Source organism: Polypterus senegalus, chromosome 9 (genome assembly GCF_016835505.1).
Source record: "Polypterus senegalus isolate Bchr_013 chromosome 9, ASM1683550v1, whole genome shotgun sequence".
In the NCBI taxonomy this organism is placed as follows: domain Eukaryota; kingdom Metazoa; phylum Chordata; class Cladistia; order Polypteriformes; family Polypteridae; genus Polypterus; species Polypterus senegalus.
The window spans coordinates 56,996,297-57,015,904 of record NC_053162.1 but is presented as its reverse complement, the minus strand read 5'-3'; the positions used below and the strand labels follow the sequence as shown (position 1 = coordinate 57,015,904).

Below are 19,608 nucleotides of genomic sequence, written 5' to 3'. Positions count from 1 at the left end.
CTTTGTACTTAAAACGAATTATTATATAGAGTGGCAGAACATGAGGGAGAAGTGCGCGCTGTTGTTGATTCCACGCACTTTCGAAAGGTGTGTGAATTAGCACACGCTCACCTTCTAGGAGCCCACTTAGGCTCCGAAAAAACATTAGAGAGAATAAAACTCCGATTCTATTGGCCGGGAATTAACGAGGAGGTCCGGCGATTTTGCACTTCATGTCCGGAGTGTCAACTTCGCCAGATTCCAAGAAGGACGCGAGCTCCTCTCGTTCCCCTTCCCCTTATTGATATCCCTTTTGAACGAGTCGGTGTCGATCTCGTAGGACCATTGGAACCCTCATTAAAAGGTTTTAAATATATTTTGGTGCTGGTAGATTATGCCACTCGTTTCCGGAAGCTGTTCCGTTGCGCTCAGCTAATACGAAAAACATGCACGGGAATTAGTAGGGATATTCGCCCGTGTTGGGATCCCCAAAGAGGTTTTAACGGACCAAGGGACTCCTTTCACTTCGGAGACGTTCAGGGAAGTAGCCAAATTACTCCGAATAAAACATCTGAAAACGTCTGTCTATCATCCCCAAACTGACGGGTTGGTGGAGCGTTTAATCAAACTTTAAAACAGATGTTACGAAGGTAGTTAACGAGGATGGAAGAAACTGGGATCAGTTGCTTCCTCTCGTTTGTTTGCTTATCGGAAGTCCCTCAGACCTCCACTGGTTTCTCTCCTTTGAATTATTATATGGAAGACAACCCAGGGGCTTTTGGATATGTTAAAGAAGGATGGGAAGAGGAGGTCCTCCCTACTTCAAATATTCTTGAATATATCGCAATTACGCGATAGATTAGAGAAAATCAGACCTATTCTAAAAGAAAATTTGGAAAAGGCACAAGCAGCGCAGTCCGTTATTATAACGAAACACCACCATTCGAGAATTTGTCCCGGTGATCGTGTAATGGTGCTTGTCCCAACTTCTCATTCAAAGTTGTTAGCACATTGGCAAGGCCCTTATGAAATTAAAGAAAGAAAAGGTCTCGTTGATTATTTGGTTAAACAACCTAATCGGCGACCGACTGAACGAGTGTATCATATTAATTTGCTGAAACCATGGAAGGACAGGGACCCTGATCCCTCGTCCAATCAGCCTCGTTCTCTTTTTTGTCATGTGCCCACCTTAATTTTGGCCCGATTTGACATTTAAACAACGACAAGATCTCGAGGCGGCTATCTTGTCTGTCCCTAAAGTTGTGGACGAGTTACCTGGGCGTACTGCGCTGATTGTTCACGACATTATTACTGACCCTGGAGTGATTGTCAGAGAGAGACCTTATAGGCTCCGGAGGCAAAGCGGAAGTAGAGTTGGAAATTAGGCGAATGCTGGAATTGGGGTTATTGAGCGAGCTATAGCCCTTGGTCTAGTCCAATTGTCTTAGTTTCTAAACCTGATGGGTCGTGGAGGTTCTGTAATGACTTTCGTCGACTTAATCAGGTCTCTAAATTTGATGCGTATCCCATGCCGCGAGTAGATGATTTACTTGATCGGTTAGGGAGCGCTCAATTCCTAACTACTCTTGACATGACCAAAGGGTATTGGCAAATTCCTTAACGGACTCGCCAAAGAAAAAAACGCTTTTAGTACTCCCAGTGGACATTGGCAATACAGGGTCCTTCCTTTTGGCTTGCACGGGGCACCAGCTACCTTCCAACGTCTGGTAGACACACTGCTACGGCCCCACAATTCATATAGTGCTGCCTACCTAGATGATGTTGTCATTTATTCCAGCACGTGGAAGGATCATGTATGGCAGGTTCAAACAATACTCTCCACGCTAGCGTCTGCTGGTCTTCGAATTAATCCGAAGAAATGTTTTTTTGGGTTAAGAGAAGCCAAATATTTAGGCTACCTAGTAGGAGGGGGTGTTGTTAAACCACAATGTTCTAAAATTGATGCCATTTTGAATTGGCCCCGTCCGATGAATAAGAGGCAAGTTCAAGCATTTTTGGGATTGGCAGGTTACTATCGCCGTTTTGTACCGCATTTCTCAGAAATAGCTGCGCCCTTATCTGATTTAACAAGGAAACGCGCACCTTTAAAAGTGGTATGGGACATTTCGGTTGATAAAGCATTCAGTGACTTAAAATTGGCCCTTACTTCAGCACCTGTTTTAAGTTCTCCTGATTTTTCTGTTCCTTTCATCCTCCAGACCGACGCATCGGCCACAGGTTTGGGTGCCGTGCTGAGCCAATGCGTTGATGGTGCTGAACACCCTGTTATGTACCTGAGCGGAAACTGCTGGACCGGAGACCAAGTATGCTGCGGTGGAGCGAGAAGCCTTGGCGATTAAGTGGGCTGTCACGTCTTTGAGGTACTACCTATTGGGGCGTGAGTTTACTCTGGTGACGGATCATGCTGCTTTACAGTGGATGTCCCTTCATCGGGAGTCTAACCCTCGCATCACTAGGTGGTTTTTGGATCTTCAACCTTATCGTTTCAGTGTCATTTATCGTAGAGGTTCCTTGCAAGCCAACGCAGATGCTCTCTCGTGTCCACGACCTCTCGGTGCAGGTCGCCCGACCCGATGGGTCTGGGCTGAGGGGGGGGTCATGTCACACATGTGCGATTAGGAGGCAGTCAAAGAGCCTAAAGGTGAGTGAAACATCGCGAGATAGAGGGTTATCACGTGGTACTTACCCAAATCTCTTTTGGTCAACAGAACACCTGAAGAAAAATAGTTCCTCCACTTCCAGGTTCCAAAATGGCCGTGACGACGTCACTTCCGGCCAACCATGATGATGTCACTTCCGCTCCATCAATCCACCTCACTTCCGTCCAATCATGATGGCGTTGTTCCGGTTCCTGTTTCCAACGTCACTTCCTGCCAACCATTTCCTGTACCATAATCCTGTTCTGTATAAAGCCGCCATTTTGTCAAAGAAAGTTGTTCACTGTTTTACTTTTGGAAACTCTGAATCATTTACATTCTTTATTGTCTGGATGACAATATATGGGGACGGTCCCCAAAACTTTGTTTTTGTTTGTGCTGTCTTCTTTGGGGAAGAATAAACACCACAATATGTATATATATATAACCCGATCTACATACTCGAATAATGGATACTTTATTCGCCATCAGTGATTGTTTTGGTAAAGCCATACTCAGTGTATTCATTAGATGAACGGTAAAAAAGTAAGGGCAAGGGGAGGATGACTTATTGAGGCATGCAGGCTGTAGTCTTGCGTCAACTCTATCTGAATTTGCGATCACATTTGAAAAATATATCTTTTCAAGTTCTATTTAGTCCATATGTGTCAAACTCAAGGGCGCGGCCACATCCGACCGTGTAATTATATCCGGCCAGCGAGATCATTTTATATACTGTATTATTGTTATTAAAGCCGGGTATATGAAGCGCTGGTAACACAATAAACTACAGATCCCATAATGCAGCGCTTCAGCTGCCTTGCCGAACAGTTACCACGTTAATCAAGTCTACCTTAAGATGCTGCAAGTTATTGCGAAGCTAGCTCACACGATGCTAAAGAGAAAAGTTGATTCTGAAAATAGAGCCTTTAAAAACCGATGGGAGGCTGAGTATATGTTTACTGAACCCGTGTGTCTCATTTGTGGAGCTAATGTGGCTGTAATTACAGAATTTAATCTAAGACGGCACTATAAAACAAAACATCAGGGTAACCTGAAAGACCTGAATGCAATGCAGAAGATACAGAAAGCAGAAGAATTAAATAAGAATCTGACACTTCAGCGGACGTTTTACCGTGCACAATCACAAAGTGATTTCAATTGAGGCTGCTTTTATGGGAGACACAACCACTTGCCCCACTTTCCCTATTACCAAGTAATGTTAAACCAAGTCGTCACTACGGTGTTCCCAAATCGCACTTTGCTGATAAACTGGCGCACTGAGTTTGCACGGCGCTTTGGTGACTTTGAAGAACAAAAAGTCCGTCTACATGCGGCTCGAACCTTGTGCATGTTTGGTAGCACATATCTGTGTGAGAAGCTCTTCTCAGTGATAAAGACTAACAAAACAGCACACAGGAGTCGCCTCACTGATGAGCACCTGCAATCCATCCTGAGAATCTCCACAACACAGAACCTCACACCAAACAGAAACGAACCTGTTGCCAAAAAAAGATGCCAGGCGTCCAGCTCTAAAATGACATATGAGCAAAGACAACTGAATGATTTGATTTGTTATTGCTGAAAGGAACACATTTTATTTATATTTCTAGGTTTTGTTATGCAGCATGTTCATATTTGAATTTGTATAATTTTGACAGGATATATTTTTATGGAGAGCAAAATCTTTTGGGATATTTAAAATCTAAGTTTATTTTTTATAAAATATAAAATTACATAAGAGTAAAGAAATTTGAATGTTTGTTCTTTTAATGTTTACTTTATTTCTAACTTGTATAATTTAGACAGGGCGGCACGGTGGCGCAGTGGTAGCGCTGCTGCCTAGCAGTTAGGAGACCCGGTTCGCTTCCGGGTCCTCCCTGCGTGGAGTTTGCATGTTCTCCCGTGTCTGCGTGGGTTTCCTCGGCTCGGTTTCCTCCCACAATCCAAAGACATGCAGGTTAGGTGGATTGGCGATTCTAAATTGGCCTTGGTGTGTGGGTGTGTTAGTGTGTGTCCTGCGGTGGGTTGGCACCCTGCCCAGGATTGGTTCCTGTGTTGGCTGGGATTAGCTCCAGCAGACCCCCGTGACCCTGTATTCGGATTCAGCGGGTTAGAAAATGGATGGATGGATAATTTAGACAGGATGTATTTTTATGGAGAGCAAAATATTATAAGTTGTTTAAGGTTTGAGTTGATTTATTCAGGAATAATATTCCTGTCTGTTTTTACCATTCCTACCAAAGATATTTCTGTCGACTAAATAAAAATTCCTTCTATTTAAAATTTAAATAGAACTTGAACAAATACGATAGTTCATAATATCCACGCAGACTTGCACGTAAGAGCGGGTGTCATCCGTTTTAACAAACAGCGTATTGCACTGATACGAAATAGCTGTGTGTGTATATATGTAGATATGTATGTATATGTATATATATGTTTATATATGTGTGTGTGTATGTATATATATATATGTATTTGTGTGTATATATGTGTGTGTATGTATGTGTGTATGTATGTGTATATGTATAGATATGTATATATATATGTTTGTGTGTGTGTGTAAATATATATATATATTGTCACAAAACTGAGACATACTCGAAGAAGTTTTGGGGCAGCCACCCGTATATTTGGTATCCTAGCTGCAAAATCGTTTCTTTCACCAACAACAGCACTGATGTGCATACAAACGAGTCCAAGACAAGACTGAGGGTAAGGGGAAAAAGGGCAGGCTTTTAAAGGGGAAGACAGGAAGTGAGGTCATGGGAATCGGGACGTGTTAGTCACTCATTGGATCAGGCCCGGACGTGACATCAGGGGGGCCGGCGTCTGTTGGTTCTGTCTCCATTGGTTCGGTCCCGGAAGTGATGTCACGAGAGCCAGGTGGAGTCTCCCAGGGATGGTCTACAGGGAAGTGAGAAAAAGAGTCAGTGCACTCTGCCACAGCCCGGCCTGTCTCAGAACTGCCATCACTCAAGCCCTTTAGCTGCCTCCCATGCGCACGTGTGTGACAAGGCCCCCCCCTTAGCCCAGACCCGGGTCGGGCGACCCTAACCGAGAGGTCGTGAATCCGAGAAAGAGCATCAGCGTTGGCATGGAGAGCACCCGACGATGAACGAGCGAAAACTTGTGCGGCTGAAGGTCAAGAAACCACCGGGTGACCCGGGATTCGACTCCTTGTGCAGGGCCATCCACTGTAGAGGCGCATGGTCCGTGACAAGAGTGAACTCCCGGCCCAACAGGTAGTACCTCAGCTGAGTAATCGCCCATTTAATCGCCAGAGCCTCCCTCTCCACCGCTGCATACCTGGTTTCCCGGTCCAACAGTTTCCGGCTTAGGAACATGATGGGGTGTTCCACACCATCGACGCTTTGGCTCAGCACGGCGCCCAGGCCTGTGTCCGAAGCGTCCGTCTGGAGGATAAAGGCAAAGAGAAGTTAGGTGCCATCAAAATAGGTGCGGACGTAAGGGCCTGTTTCAAGTCACTAAATGCAGTGCCTGTGTTCTCAGTCCATACCACAATGTTGGGGCCCTCTTCTTTGTTAAATCAGTCAAGGGCGCCGCTCTCTCCGATAAGCGGGCACAAACCGGCGGTAGTACCCGGCTAATCCGAGAAAGGCTTGGACCTGCCGCTTGGTTCGCGGACGGGCCATTTCAAAATGGCATCAACTTTGGAGCACTGTGGCCTCACGGTACCCCGACCCACCAGGTAGCCTAAATATTTGGCTTCACTTAACCCAAAGAAGCATTTCTTGGGATTAATCCGGAGCCGGCCTCACCAAGTGTTCGTAATACGCTTGGACCTGCTGTAGGTGTTCTGTCCATGTGCTGGAATAGATGACCACGTCATCCAGGTAGGCAGCACTGTATGAGTTATGTGGCTGGAGCACTTTGTCCACCAGACGCTGGAAGGTTGCTGGCGCCCCGTGTAACCCAAATGGAAGAACACGATACTGCCAGTGTCCGCTAGGGGTACTAAACGCGGTTTTTCCTTGCGGTGTCCGTTAAAGGAACCTGCCAGTACCCTTTTGTCATGTCAAGTGTGGTCAAGTACCGAGCCTGTCCCAGCCTCTCGAGGAGGTCGTCCACTCGAGGCATAGGATAAGCATCGAATTGGGAGACTTGATTAAGCCGACGGAAGTCATTGCAAAACCTCCAACTCCCGTCAGGCTTACCGACGAGCACAATTGGGCTGGACCAGGGACTATAACTTTCCTCAATCACACCTAGCTCCAGCATGCGCTTGATCTCAAGCTCCACTTCAGCCCTTTTTGCCTCGGGAAGACGATACAGGCGTTCTCGGACAACAACCCGGGCTCTGTCACAATGTTGTGCTCAACCAGAGAGGTCCTTCCAGGGCGTTCGCTGACTACCTCCCGGACGGTCCGGATAACTGTTTCCAGCTCCTGCCGTTGTCTGGGACTTAAGTCCGTACCGAAGTTAAGGCGGTGTGTGTGAGCGAAGAGTGAGCGGGGCTGGCGGAGGAGGGATCGGGGTCCCTGTCCTTCCACGGTTTCAGCAAGTTCACATGATAAACCCGCTCCTTTGGCCGACGATTGGGTTGACTCACCAAATAGTCGACCAGCCCTTCCTCTCCTTAACTTCGTAGGGGCCCTGCCAATGGGCAAGCAGCTTAGAGTGGGAGGTAGGCACTAGGACCATGACCCGATCTCCGGGTGGAACTCCCGAAGAGACGTGCCGCGGTTGTAATAACGGGCCTGTGCTGCTTGTGCTTCTTCCATGTGACTTTTAAGGAGAGGCCGAATCTTTCCCAATCTATCGCGTAACTGCGCGATATACTCTAATATATTTGTAGAGGGAAGAGCCTCTTCTTCCCACCCTTCTTTTAGAATGTCTAATATGCCCTGAGGTTGTCGCCCATACAGTAATTCAAAGGGGAGAACCCGTGGAGGCTTGTGGGACTTCCGATAAGCAAAAAGGACGAGGGGGAGGAGCTGATCCCAGTTCCTTCCATCCTCGCTGACCACCTTACGCAGCATTTGCTTGAGAGTCTGATTAAACCTCTCTACTAACCCGTCGGTTTGAGGATGATACACGCGGTCTTTAAATGCTTTATTTTCAGCAACTTGGCAGTCTCCTTGAACGTCTCCGAGGTGAAAGGTGTCCCCTGGTCTGTCAAGACTTCCTTGGGAACACCCACGCGCGAAAAGACCCTAGTAATTCCCGTGCGATAGCTTTGGATGTAGCTGAGCGCAACGGAACAGCTTCAGGGTATCGTGTAGCGTAATCCACGAGGACTAAAATGTACTTGTGTCCTCGGGCTGAGGGCTCTAAGGGTCCAACCAAATCGACCCCGATTCTTTGGAAGGGAACATCAATCAGGGGTATAGGGACAAGAGGAGCACGGTCCCTCCTGGGAATTTGTCGCAGTTGACACTCCGGGCAGGAAGCGCAAAGCGGCGAACCTCCTCATTGACTCCCGGCCAGTAGAAACGGAGCTTGATCCGCTCCAGAGTTTTTTCGGTGCCCAAGTGGCCACCTAGGAGGTGGGCGTGTGCTAGCTCGCAGACCTGCCGCCGGAAGGTACGCGGAACTAGCAGCAGCTTTCTCTCCTGCCCATCATGCATTGCTACACGATAAAGAAGGTCGTTGTCTAATACAAAGTAAGGGCCCTGTGGTATAGACTGATCAGTGCGTTGGCCATTTACAAGGACCACTGCATTTTTTGCAAATTTCAGGGAGTCGTCATTCCATTGCTCCCTTCTGAAAGAAGCCGGCGTCTCTTTAAATTGAAACCGCAATACAGAGAGGGTCAGCGTCGACCTCAAGGGCGTGGCCTCCTCCCGTTCCGCCTCGGCTTCAGTGGATGGCGTCAGCACGCGACGGCCCGAGGGTAACCACGTCACTCAGGGAAGCCGCTTCGTCCCTCTCTGCCGGCTGATTACACGGCGTGGAGGCAACTTGAGACGGCTCGTGCCCGTCTATAACAAGGCTCAAAGTATTCCCGGGAGTGGTATGTGTCTCACCGCTTTTAATTTCAGGCCAGTTCCGCCCCAGTATCACGGGTGTGGAGGATCAGGAAGGATTGCCACAGTTAATTTCCGGACTGATCCCCCGTAACTGATGACACACGTGGCGGCCTTGTACCAGCGGGTTTCCCCGTGGACACAGGTTATACCGACCTTATAATTTAACCACTGTCGCGGTAGCACAAAAGGCGAGCAACAATGGTAGTGTTGCTGCGGTGTCTAACAGAGCAGGCGTTTTGTACCCGTTGGCGACCACCATGCCTGTGTGGGGAACCGCCACCGGGTTTATCAGAGCACACCAACCCCTCCTCCCCCTCCACCTGCATTCCGCCTCATTCCCAAGCAGTTTGCGCGCCCGCGGCACCGGGGACGCCGGCAAAAGCTCTGGGTTGTACAGGGGGGCTAGGTGTTGGGACATACCCCGTTGAGTTGGCTAGAGGGCGGTTCAGCTCCCCAGATTGCGAGGCCGTCCTTTGTTTCTCCACGAGCTCTATGAGCTCTGCCATGTTTATAAATTCCCTACCCCAGACCGGCTGGGTGAAACCACGGGGTAGTGTGTCCAGAAGCAGGTAGCAAGCCACCTGCTCTATGACTTGGGAGGGCTTAAGTTTCTGTGGCGCAGCCACTGCCCTACTTTTCCCATAGGGACCAGGCTTGCTGTGGGGTTGGCGCTCTGGGTCAAACCTCCAGTTTTCAGGTTACTCACCTGCCAGTCTGGGGCACCCTAGGTGGAAATCGGGGCTCTGGCTTCACAGGGAGGCAGGCACTCTCCTCGAGAGAGCACAAGAGCCCTCTTCGCCTCCCCTTCCGAAGCAGCCCGTCTGTGAGCCCCTCCGAACACTCCCTGGCCTGTCTAGATTGCCTATATGAGCATGCCGGGAGCAGAGCCTGTACCGGGCCACCCTCCCCGCCTGAAAACTCGGCCCCGGTACGATCCCACCTGGACGTTTTGCAGGTCCTGTCCCCTTCTCTTCCAGGACTTCTCCATCCTGCCGACTACGCCAATGTCACAAAACTGAGACATACTCGAAGAAGTTTTGGGGCAGCCACCCGTATATTTGGTATCCTAGCTGCAAAATCGTTTCTTTCACCAACAACAGCACTGATGTGCATACAAACGAGTCCAAGACAAGACTGAGGGTAAGGGGAAAAAGGCAGGCTTTTAAAGGGGAAGACAGGAAGTGAGGTCATGGGAATCAGGGGCGTGTTCGTCACTCATTGGATCAGGCCGGACGTGACATCAGGGGGGCCGGCGTCTGTTGGTTCTGTCTCCATTGGTTCGGTCCCGGAAGTGATGTCACGAGAGCCAGGTGGAGTCTCCCAGGGATGGTCTACAGGGAAGTGAGAAAAAGAGTCAGTGCACTCTGCCACAGCCCGGCCTGTCTCAGAACTGCCATCACTCAAGCCCTTTAGCTGCCTCCCATGCTTGCACGTGTGTGACAATATATATAGTTATATTTATATATATATATATATATATATATATATATATATATATGACAACAACACTCATCACTCACAACAGTGACAAAACAATAACATTGACAATCATGTTACGTTATTTTCAAAATGTTTCCTTTTCTTTTTCATTGCTTCTTTAACACACTACTTCTCCGCTGCGAAGCGCGGGTATTTTGCTAGTTATTAATAATTGACAAAATGTAGACATGTAGCATATAATTTGTGAAGCCTGAAGTACAAACATCAAATAACACTTTTCACAAAAGGTACAAATATAACACAAGTACGCTTTTTTTTAAAAAATATAACTGCAGAAAAAGAACCTGCATTAGGGTGGACATTGACACCCCTTTGATATGACCACTTCGGTGGTGCAACGATGTTGACTGGTAATCAAAACTTCACGGGTTTGAACCCGGACCAGTCTGTTTTGAGAAGTGAACTACTCGTATTCTTACTCCGTTAGAATAAAAACATACATTTAATTTCAGTCTGTAACAGCCGGTGTAAATTTATGATACTTGGAAAGGTTTGCTTTGGTTTTTTTTTTATTCAGTTTTATTCTCTCAGTTGCGTTCACAATCCCACCCCCTCATCTGACACTGCTGTTTTCACATAAAGACGCGCTATAACAGTGGTGAACTCAGATGATAACGATGGTTCTACATCAGAGAAAGAATGCACGTCGCACTTTTGCCGTCACTGTTCTTTGTATATGTACACAGGAAGCTCTGCAGTCTACTTGTGACTTTGCACTGGAGGAAGTAAGTAAGTAAATAAAGGTAATTAAGTAAATAACATTTGATCTTGCTCTTATATACAAAGTACAGCGACGGCAGCTTCCACCTGCAGCTATAGCCTCTTTAGTACGCGAACGACTCTCCATGCTAGTGTTTAGATCTGGACGGTGCATGCGCCCAAAACATTAATATTTATATTTTACTTCCAAAAAAGCCAGATCAAACATATTACTGTGATATTTTTACTTGCTTCCTACAGAGTAAAGTCACAAGTAGACTGCAGAGCTTCCTGTGTATGATTTACACGGGCATGCTCAAAAAATACATGTGTAATGCCATGAAAAGTACCTGCTGACACTTTAGTACATGAGCAATGGTTCGAGAATGCAGTTAGACCTTTTTGTTGTGGGCACATGCACCGTCCAGATCTGAACACTAGTGTGGAGAGTCGCTCGCGTATTGAAGAGTCACACTTTTCTAGTCACTGTACTTTGTATATAAAAGTCAGATCGAATGTTATTTACCTTAATTTATTTACTTATCTTCCTACAGCGTAAAGTCACAAGTAAACTGCAGAGCTTCCTGTGTTTCATCGACACGGGCACGCTGACACAGTACATGTGTAGTGAAGTGACTTCAGCTGCAGGTGGAAGCTCCTGTCTCACCCTACACAGGATTTCTTATTCAGGAAAAAATCCTAGTCGCCCCATGAGAGAAAGACTTTCCAGGACTCTTCAGTACACAAGTCCACGCTAGTGTTTAGATTTGGACGGTGCATGCGGCAAAAAAAAAAAGTCTAACTGCATTCTCGTTCTATTGCTCGCATACCAAAGTGTCAGCAGGCACTTTTCGTGGCATTACACGTGTAATTTGTGAGCATGTCCTTGCTGAATAAACAGAGGAAGCTCTGCAGTCTACTTGTGACGGTATGCTGTAGGAAGATAAGTAAATACATTGAGGTAGATGACGTTTGACCTGGCTTTTATATAAGTAACATATAAATTCTTCTTATGTAAAGATCATCTCAAAACATAATCACAAACAGGAGTTTACACTATATGTGGTGAGATGCGTAAGCCGTGCTGTTTTTTTGAAGGACAGGTGTGGGGCAGACCGACTGGCATGATGACGCCAGACTTCGTCCTGTATCCAAACGGTGCCATCATTCGCCTTTACGCCTGGTGCAGCTGCATTCTTATATATGAGAGGACGTTTCTTGCGGGGAGGGCATGTGTTCTCTCTCCAATCTGTGTTCACCTCTGTTATAGCTCGTCTTTATTTGAAAACAGCAGTGTCACATCGGGGAGAGTGTGAGCGCAACTGAGAGCATAAAACTGAATAAAAAAAATGCTAACCTTTCCAAGTATCATAAATTTACACCGGCTGTTATAGACAGAAATGAAATGTATGTTTTTATTCTAAAATAGTAAGAATAAGAGTAGCTCACTTCTCAAAATGGACTCATCCAGGTTCAAACCCATGAAGTTTTGATTACCAGTCAACAGTTGATATCATTGCGCCACCAAAGCAGTCGTATCAATGGGGTGTCAATGTCACACCCTAACGCGAGTTCTTTTTCTGCAGTTATGTTCTTGAATAAAAGTGCACTTCTTGTGTTATACTTGTACCTTTTGTGAAGGTGTTTATTTGATATTTGGACATTATACACTTCATGTCTACATTTTGTCGTTAGTACTAAAACATGGAAAAAGTTTGTCTTATAGGTATGCGTTCAACATTTCTGTCATCCTGCACTTTCATAGATCTTTGTAGACACGGAACACACGTGAAATGCATGTGTTCCAAATAACTATATTTTTTTTAGCCTATGCAGCTCTACCTGACTCCCTGATAAACAAGGGACAAACAGTTGGGAGAGGTTATTGCAGTTTCTCCGACGGTGAAGGGGGTAGGGGGGAATTCTCAGATGACTCCTCACTTATGGGGTGTATTGATAAAGGGGATGAGACAGAAACTAAGGAGCTGGTTATTGACTTTCTCTGTACCAAAGAGCCTCTATGTTAAGTCACTCTTCAAGCCACTCGATGTGGCGGTAGTCCACTCGTACAAGTACTTGGAAATCGACATTAATGAGAGGTTGGACGGGTCTTGGAACACAGAGGAACATTACAAGAAAGGGCAGAGCATGATTTTATTCCATAGATAACTGTGCTCCTTTAATGTGTGAAGTAAGATCTTTCACATTTTCTACAAATCTGTAATGCCCAGTGTGGTTTTCTATGCTGTGGTGTGCTGGGCTGGTAACATCACTTTAAAAGAGGCCCACTAAATTTACAGGGTAATTTAAAGGGAAGCTTAGTTATAAGATGCATTCTGTAGCCCCTGGAGTTAGTAGCAAAGGAGAGAATTAAAGAAAAACTGAGTTCTATTATAAACAATGCTGCACACCATCTCCATGTCACACTTTCAGCCAACGAATCAGTCAGCAAACGTTTGTCAAGAAACAGTACTGGGGCTCCTTATACCAACAGCAATATGTCTGCATTATGCCTCTGTGTGACTGTGACTAACAGATCAGAAGTTTTCTTTTCTTTCTTTTTAATTTTCTAGTGTGTATAGACAAAAGTGTGTGTGTGTATTTATTTTTTATGTAGTTATTTATATCTAGCCATTTATTATGTATATTTATTAAACAGCTTCTGTTAACAAACAAATTTCTCCTAATGACAAATAAAGTTCTGTCTGTCAACAGTATGTATCTAACTAAAATATTAGTTGACTGTTGACTGTTCCGTGACTAAGCATTTCTTAATGGAGAGCAAATGAGAAAGTGCTTAGCTACTTCTTTGTGAAGCTTGTTAGATTTCTGTTTCCAGATTCCTCAAATATAGTCAAAATATGGTGTCATATCACAAAATTACAGATTCTGGTGACCAGGTCCTACATTATATTCAGTCTAGCTATTGGAATCGTAATAGCTTACAGTGAACAGGGTTACTATACCTTTTTTAGTTAGAATATTTAGCTTTACACATTTTCTGCCTGATCTGACGGCATTTTGGAGAAAGAGCCCAGTATTGGGAAGCTTGAGGTCTTGCCAGAAATGCTATGTTTTTGGTACATCAACCAACCATATACTCTGTGTAAAATGAAAAACAAAAGAATTCATCACTTCTATATCTTCTGTTGATTTTTTAAAAATCTGGTCAAATTCTGGATCACACATTAGAGCCAAAAACTAGAAGGTCTCACCACATTTCCATAATCATTGTCAAGCAGTATGCTGCGTTGTTTGAGGGCAAGTCAGAGAGAGACAGAGAAAGAGGGTCAGTTCAATTAAACAATGTTTCATTGATCATTTGCCAAGATACTGCCCAACAACTGACATATTCTTAGCTTCTTTATCTGAGTAAAATACACACATTCCAGTGTCACACATGTACTTTGCACAAATTTTTTAATTTAAACGTGATTTTGATGAAGCACCTCTCTGCTCCAACACTTAAAATAGTAACAAACCTACATAGAAAACCAGTTCACCCTAGGGAACACTGAAACTCAATGGGCAAGTTTAAAGTGTCCCATCACTGGGATGTGGGAGAAATCAGGAGCACCTTATAAAAAAAATACAATGACTTGGAGAGAAAGGCAGAGATGGTAATGTTAAAGTTAAGATGAATAAAAGGAATTAACAAATGTTAGTTAAAATCTTATATGCAGTGGGAATGAATAAATGATTGTGTTATTGTTATTTTAAATGGTCTTTCTGATTAGGCCTGCATTTTCTTATGCATTTCTGAAGACATAGAGAGTTATTTTCTATTTCTAAGTCTAACTTGTTTGAACTTTTCAAATATTACAACAGGCTGGTATGCAAACATGTTCCTGCTCAGTTGAAAAATTAGACTTGCACCTGAAAAGATTTCCAAGTGCACCCTATTTTTTACCTTGTTCCAGATGTTACTTTTCTTCATCTAGACTTTTCTTTCAATTCAGTCCATAAATGAATCCCTGCCAGTCTAATCTCCCTTTTGTAATGTTCTGCCAGGCAAAATGTCATGTAAATTCTGACCAAAAAACATATTCTTATTTGACCATTCTCAAAGCAGTCAGTTCAGAATTTCTGGGGCCATTTGATTTTCAAAAAAAATGCAAAACTATTATTAATCATTTTCTTTGAATAAATGAACATAATTTGTGTTAATGGGAAATACACATTTTTTTCTAATCTAGAATTTGTGTACTTGCCATTAGCATAAATTTAGATAATATACAGTATTTACGGCCCTGAAAGCAGAATCCAAACTGAAAATTCTTAAATAAACAAAATAATGTAATATTGCTGTTATGTAAAAATTCAGATTGCTGAAATTTTTAATACCCTACCATCCATATTTGAAGACTTTTGCATAAATCTTGTCCAGTCTGATGATTTACTTAGTCATAGTCAATTTTAATTCTAGCTGTGGTTAATTTTCCAGAAATCTATAGAACATCTGTTTTTTTTCCCTTAAGTTGCCTCTCATCTATTGCTGACCTCTTCATTGGTGAAATCTTCTGAATATGAATTCAGAATATTTGACATTTTCATTTCTATATGCTATTTCACTGTTGTTGTCAGTATACTTCACATACTACTTTACTGTTTTTTGTATTGCTAAAATAAAATTCTTTACATTATAGGAAATACTCACTTCTATGTGACTTTTAATTTAACTGTTGCTTCTTACAACTTATACAGCTGTTTTTCCACTCATTTTGTTTTAATCTACTAATCTGCTGAGAAGATTTTTCATGTTTTCTGATGCTTTAATTTTTGCTCTGTAAAATTTTGCTGTAGTATCAATGTTGACATACTGTATATAACAAAATTATTAAGTCGAAAATAGGGATGCTCCGATCAGGTTTTTACCAATCATTGATTTCATGTTACTTGAATGGACGATTCCAATTAAAATACCGATTTTTTTTCCTTTATCCATTTGAACAACTTTTTACACTAAGCACCTGCATAACCAAACCCATAGAAGTTTTATATCCTATATTAAAGTATATTTTTATAATTAATTATACACCAAAGCTTTTAACTGGTTATTTTTTATTAATGAAAATGTTAGCAATTAAACACTGCTTAAATGTAAATATACCTGCACTTACAGGTTTTAATAATTTTTAATCATGAATTGCTGTACAGAATTTTTTACTGTTTAACTATATATTTTCTATATATTTCTTATAGTGTCTATAAAGGTGTGTTTTTTTTCTTTAGTGTATCAGCTAGACATTCATAATTCTTAAGGTGTAATTATAAATATGGATTACCATTTTAATAATGCAATACTTGTTTTGTACCAAAAATTATTCTGTACGACACACTGCAACAAATAATAAACACAGTAAAAGTCTTTAAAAAAGATGCACATGTATCAGAAGTTTTTTATCAAGAAGATCCAAAACTGAAATGTTTAACAAGATTATAAGTAAAAGACACAATTTTCTGTTAAGCTAACAAGCATATTGTTTACTGAGCAGCAATTTCAAATTTGTCTTTATCTTTTCTTTTTCCAATTAAAAATGTAAGTTACTGCACTTAAAACAAGCTCGCTATACAAACTCAGACAGTGTCTGTTTTAATTTAAAGGACAAAATAAAATGGTCTGAATTAATTAAAGTACCTTTTCTTGCTGTTTGCCTAATTTTACAGGAAGACTTCTCCAATTTAATTTTCTCAGTTTATTACTCCACTTTCTTTAATGTAAAGGCTAATATTCAAATCGTCTCTCAATAAAACAAGCCTTGACTTGCTTTGTTTAAACTACAGGAAGTTTGCTGCAAAATAAAGATGTGTATTGGTTCTATTACCATCATACCTTGTTTAAAGAAGTACTGCAATTAAATTACTATAAAGCCTAGAAAAGCAGGTGAATTTACCGATTTAGATCGGTGGCAGAACGATCAGAGCATCTGTAGTCTAAGATGGACCTGAATTTCAGTGTGGGACTGTGAGAATCTCACAGTTTATCTTAAAAAAGAGGAAATATTCTATGGCAATTTCAAGACAAATTTTGAAGTAAAATGTCCCTACTATTGCTAAATTTATCCACTTATATCGCAAGTTTAGAAATAAAAATGTATGCTTTATGCATATTTTCATAGTATGATGCTGTGACTAATTAATCACCTTTAAGTTTTAAGTGTTATTAATTTTGATGTCTTGGAGTAAACAAAGCTGATGAGCTGAGATGAAAAAAAGAAACACAATAACCAGTGTCACTAATAGTGCTGGGCGGTATGACCAAAATTCTATATCAAGGTATTTTTCAAATTATATCAGTTTCACGGTATTGGACAGTATTTTTTTCCAATGCATGAGTGGATGTTAACCACATTTTCCACTGCAATTACTGGCTAAGAATAACCTATTCCGCTGTCTTGAGAATTGTACATTGTAATGTGCACACAAGTATTAATACGGGTTTGCATGGCCTCATAAAGTGATAGTTTTCAAGGGGGTGGCACTAATGAAGAGAAGGAATCACATTACACGACAGATGCAGTGAAAATATTGAACCTTTTTATTGAACAAAGTTTGCAAACAACTTAAACTAAAATTTTGACAACATATCTTCAACCATCCAAGGAGGCATTTAGACTTAGTAAAATATCCAGAGGTGCTTGTCAAAAGTTGTACTGCACTCAACATGTCTTAGAAAAGGCATAAATAGTAAATATTTTTTGTAAACCAACTTCACGTTGTTAATGTTAACAATCTCTGTCCACTAACACGTTAAAGTGACTTTTTATACGACTTTACCATCATTAAACTGCATAATATTTAAACTAATAAATAATAACAATAAAATTAATAATAGTGTAACTTCCAAGACTTCAAGCCCAGGTGCATTACACAGTATTTATCAAATTAAATTAAAATAACATAAAATAAAACAAGTGCAATTTGGTGATGACATCTTTACCAACTGAACCATCGTTAAGGCAAACTGCATTAATATGGATCTTGCTTCAAGTTAAGATATATACTGTACATAAATAATAAAACTGCAGCTTGCATTTACTATATAATGCTATTTGTGGTATAGCCCTACGGAAGCGTATTAGGGCCACGGTGAAGAAAAAAAAAATACGGACACTTTTCTGCCTCACTCCGCACTATGCGGCCGCAGAGAGCTTAAACAACTCGGTACATCCACATAAAAAACGACAAGGGGTGAGCGAGCTATCTTGAAGGCTTTTACTGGACGTACTTCGTTGTAAAAAGGCGAGTGATTTCCACGGTTGAATCAAGACGAAGTGAAGCGTGTAGACAGAGGTTCAAATTGCTGCGTACCACAACTAACCAGACCCAGGGGTTTATATACCCTAAGGATACGTTTTGGACGTGACCGAAACAAGAGATAAAGGGGTGCCTACGTGAGACACATGGGGTGTATTGTATTCAAATGTTTATTATGGGACCTACGTGCTTTACGTGAGTTTCATAGACTTTTATAGTACCACTGTGAGTGTGGGACGTGACTGACAGGTATGTTAATAAATGACAAGATGAAGGGGGAGCATAGTTTAACAAATAACAGTTTCAACTAACAAGATGTGGGGCAGAACAGACACCGTTGAGATTAAAGTCGACATTTCCACTTTATTCTCATAGTTTATTTTGTTATTAAAGTAGAATGTCATAAACTAAACTTCATCCTAAAATCAATGTTTAATTTACTAGATTTTCTCAAACCCGTCATAAGTTAATGTAACACATTAAATGCTTTGTGTTAAGTGTTCCCCGACCTAGTTGTTAATCGCTACGCGCTTCTTAAACTGACTTCCTCTTACACTAAGAGGAGGCAGAGGCAGCCATCGCCGCACAGAATACATTCACTTCATGATATTCCTGCTCTCTGAAAATGTAGAATGCTAAGACAAATTTTCATGATGAAATGCATTAAAGCAGGTATTAAACATGCACGGTAGTGCTGCTTCCTCGCAGTAAGGGGTCCCCAGATGTACGTTCAGTGTAGAGAACATTATGGCAGGTGTGACGAGGCTCCAAAAAACTGGATGTATGAATGGATATTGCACAGGTTTAACTTATATATTTTGTAAATATTGGGTTTGTGATCTGGTGGACGAAGACATAAACACAGAATGCACTGGATGTTCTTCAGAGCGGGCTTTCTTTATTGCATGCGTGCTGTCTCTGTCTGATGTACCAAACCCCCAGTTCCTATCCTTCCTTTTTCTTTCTCCACTTAACCAATCACCACACGATAAACATCTTTGTAAAAATTAAAACTAGTTGTAAATTTAGACCACAGAGTGTTCAGAACTTTAAAAAAATCTTCATTATACATGTTTAATTATGCCATCCATTCAGGGTTGCACTCATCCCAGCAAGCATTGTGTGCGAGGCAGGAGCAAATCCTGAACAGGGTGCCAGCACATCGCAGGGTGAATACGAGCACTACATACACTAGCAGGGTCAATATAGCATAACAAAACCCCACTTCCTACATGACCCACCGGAAAAACATGCAAATTCAAGGCAGGGAACGCCTGGGACCCCCTTGTTGCGACGCAGCAGTGCACCCTCCACGCCACCATGCCCCCATGATTAATACATGCTTTAATGAATTTCATCATGAAAATTATATCAAGTATTTATCTTAGCATTCTAAATGTTCAGGGAGCAGGAATATCATGAAATTAATGTATACTGTGATTCTGGTGATCGCTGCCTGCACCACTTCTTAGATAGATAGATAGATAGATACTTTATTAATCCCAAAGGGAAATTCACAT

At 42.4% G+C, this 19,608-nt stretch overlaps 1 protein-coding gene across 1 annotated transcript in view; it reads left to right on the top strand.

Moving 5' to 3' along the window:
* adamts18 (ADAM metallopeptidase with thrombospondin type 1 motif, 18) overlaps positions 1-19,608 on the top strand; it is a 160,398-nt gene that overhangs the window by 38,966 nt on the left and 101,824 nt on the right.